This window comes from Octodon degus, unplaced genomic scaffold (assembly GCF_000260255.1).
Source record: "Octodon degus isolate 3935 unplaced genomic scaffold, OctDeg1.0 scaffold00012, whole genome shotgun sequence".
NCBI classification, from domain to species: Eukaryota; Metazoa; Chordata; class Mammalia; order Rodentia; family Octodontidae; genus Octodon; species Octodon degus.
Window position 1 is genome coordinate 11,838,899 of NW_004524588.1, and position 3,643 is coordinate 11,842,541.

Sequence of the window (3,643 nt, forward strand, 5' to 3'; positions counted from 1 at the left end):
CTTCTTCTTCTTCTTCTTCTTCTTCTTCTTCTTCTTCTTCTTCTTCTTCTTCTTCTTCTTCTTCTTCTTCTTCTTCTTCTTCTTCTTCTTTTTCCTCCTCTTCCTCCCGCTCCCTCTTCTCCTCCTCCTCCCCCTCTTCCTCTTCTTCCTTCTCCTTCTCTTCCTCCTTGTTTTCCTCCTCCTCCTGTTTCTCCTCTTTTTCCTCCTCCTCCTTCTTCATTCTTCCTCTTCCTTCTTCCTTCTTTCTCCTTTGTTCTTCTTCCTTCTCTTCCTACTCATCTTTCTCCTCCTCCTCATTTTTTTTTTTATTTTTAGTTCTTTCATTTACTGGAGACAGTCTCCCCCTATAGTGCAGGCTGATCTTAATCCTCACTATGTAGCTCAGGGTGGCCTCAAACTTGCAGTGATCCTCCTGCTTTAGACTTCTGAGTGCTGGGCTTACAGGCATGCACTACCATGCTCAGCTTTTTTTTTATTCTTAAACTATGTTTCCTCCTACCACTGAGGTTTTATTTTTATTTTTTCTTTGTGGAACCGGGGATTGAACTCAGGCCCTTGCGCTTGCCAGTCAACTGCTGAAATTTTAAAATCTGCTTATTACAGTTGATTCATTTTAAATTTATGTTTTCTGATTTTCCATTCTTGGTACATTTTGATTCCCAAAGTACATTCTTTCTCTAGAATTTTAATTTAATCCTTATGTTTTATTTTTATCATCTTTACTACATGTCATGTATTTTTGGCAACTTTCTTAAAGAGTTTGTACAGGGAGATTTAGCTCAGGGATGCAAATGTGTCTTTTTCAAAACTCTTTCTGATCATTCACTTTAGTGATCTTTAGTTTATTTCTTTTTTAACAGGGCCCAGTGACCATTTGCTGTGCTATATGTACCATCTTTAGTAAGTAGTATGGCTTGAATTCATTACCCCAAATTCATATGTTGGAAACTTAATCTCCAATGTAACAATATCAGGAAATGAGGTCTAATTTGAGATGATTAGACAGGAAGACACTGCCTCCTTGAAGAGAGAACAGTGTTACAGCAGGAGTGATGGTTGTCATGGCAATGTGTCTGGCTCTTTACCATATGGTGCTGTCTGCCGTGTTATAATATGGCGGGAAGGCCATTGACAGCTGCAGCCCCTCAGTCATAGGCATTCTGGCCTCAAAAATGATAAGAAATATCTGTTCCTTATAAATTAACTGATCTCAGACTTCTCTTATAGCAGCACACAGTGGACTCAGACAGTGGGCGTTCAGCGAAAGACTTGATTTAGCACTTTTTCATACTCTCCATTCTTGCTTTAAAATGTTCAAATATTTTTGTTTCTGCATTTCACTCATTCTTCTTCTCATGCTTCAGCCCTATATAAAAGTAGTTTTATGTTGGCTAAGGTTAAGAATTTTCATCTATCTTAGTTACTTTCTCATTGCTGGGACAAAATACCCAACACCCACAAGTTAAAGGAGAAAAAGTTGACGTTAGCTCACAATTTATAGAGGTTTCAGTGCGTACACAGCTGGCTCCTAGGCAGGGAGGCACCATGGAGGAGAATCAGTTCATGGAGGGGTACTCAGAAAGCAGCCTCCAACTTTCTTTGTATACTTCATCTAAGCTAATATGCCTACAAGTTGGACCTCCTCTCCTCAGGTGGGCCTTCCTATCAGCCACATCCAGAATTATGCTAAGCCAATCCACAGACTACTTTAGTTGTCACTTACCCTTATTCTCTTGATCCACATTCCTGCACCCCATATTGAGCCACCACTGAGAAGCTCCACCAATGAACACATGAGGCTTTTGGGGGACATCTATGTGCAAGGCATGACATCATCCATGCCTTGCTTCTATGCTTGTTTAGTTGTCCTCTTCTAACATAACTTCAAAGTCACACAAGATTGGATGGATTTGCATCCATCTCCTGGCTAGTGTTGAGATTGTGCTATCAGCTCTCACCTTATGTTGTTTAGAATCTTTACATTTTTCCCTCAATTATTTTTGTAATTATAATAATAAGTTAATTTCAAAGAATGGAACCTATTTTGTTTTCTCTTTACTTCAGGCTCAGGATTCTAACACATTGGTCACAAGGATAACTATCAGCAATGACAATCTGTCATTTAGTGTTTCTTCACAGAATGACATGAATTTATCAGACATTTTGGATTCTGAAGTAAAAAAAAAATCAAATACCAAGTTTTCTTTTCTTATAAAACTTTTACATTTTAATTAATTTATTTATTTGTTAGTTCAAATTTTAATAATAAAGAATCTGTGGACAACAGCCTTCAGAAATCACATACTCGGGGCTGGTGAGATGGCTCAGTGGTCTAAAGCACCTACTTAGAACAAGCTTAGCAAAGCAAAGGGACCCCGGTTCAATCCCCCAGCACCACATGCCAGCCAGCCCCGCCCCTTGGTGGGCTGAGCTGGCCACACATACACACACATACACACACACACACATAAATAAAATTTAAAAAAAAGAAATCACATACTCACACGCAGCTCTTAGTTACAATCTCAAAGCCACCCGGAGACTCCAAGGGGAAGCTTAAGAGTAAAACACAGACCCCTGTCCCAGTGATGGATGCACAGGTGGTCCTGTGCTCTCGCTACACATAGTGGGGCAGGTAGAACTTGCCCCAGTACCGCCCCTTCTGGGTTAAGTCATAGGGGCTCAGCACCTTGAGCATCCCCAACATGTTGGTAGTCACTATGCGCTCAAAGGTCCAGGGATTCTGGTTGTTCTGTTCTCTTTCTTCCTGATCTGTCCACATCTTCTAAAGTGTTTCTCAGCTCACGGCCTTTGCTGGGAAGGGTAACTTGGGGCAACCTGTTTCAGGAAATTTTCCACCTGCTTGAACTCGCAGCATCCGCCTATCTCTACTAGGAGGCGGCCGGCCTTCACAGGTGTCACATAGTGATCGATGGCCCCTTTGTTGCCCCATATGCACTGCCCCACACTTTTGCAGGTGATAGGCTTGAAAGGGGCTGGCATTGGCCACATGGCAAACATGTTCTTGGGATCCATGGACCGGTTGATTGTCAGGCGCATCATTTCAAAGTGGCCCCAATGGAGGTAATTGCCTCCAAGTGCCCAAATCCCGAAACTGCCTTCCATGAACTCAGTAGCTTTGGTGGAGAGTCCCCGTATACCACTCAAGTTCTTAGGTTCTCTTATTTTTGGCATGAGTGGTGCCCTTTCAACAAACTTAAGCTTGGCATGGCTACATCTTTGACGGCTGGCACCAGGAGCAGCACCCTCAAGCCAGCACAGGCGGCAGGAGCTGGCCTGGGACCTGGCCAGAGCACCTTCAGGAGCGGCACGCAGACCCCACATGCTCGCATGCCCAGGGTGCCCTCCGGAGGGGCAAGCAGCGAGCAGTGAGCAGTGAAGCCCCAGAGCCAGTCAGACAGAGAACATCACTTTTATTTTTATTAGTACATGTTTTTAGTAGATAATGATTGTACCCATCATGGGGAGTGACCACCTGTCTCTTAATTCTTTCCATGTTTCTTTTCCCTGCTTCCATCTTGGTCCCCTTCCCACTGGCAAAAGCTTTAGCTTCCTGTTTCCTATTATCTATCTTTTATTTTTTTCTCTATTATTTATACTTTGGTTTTTTTCATAAAGGAGA

The 3,643-nt window shown here is 42.6% G+C and overlaps 1 pseudogene; it reads right to left on the reverse strand.

Annotated features, from left to right (window-relative positions):
- Positions 1-2,617: 2,617 nt before the first annotated feature.
- LOC101568340 lies at positions 2,618-3,353 on the reverse strand (annotated as a pseudogene).
- Between the last annotated feature and the right edge of the window lie 290 nt (positions 3,354-3,643).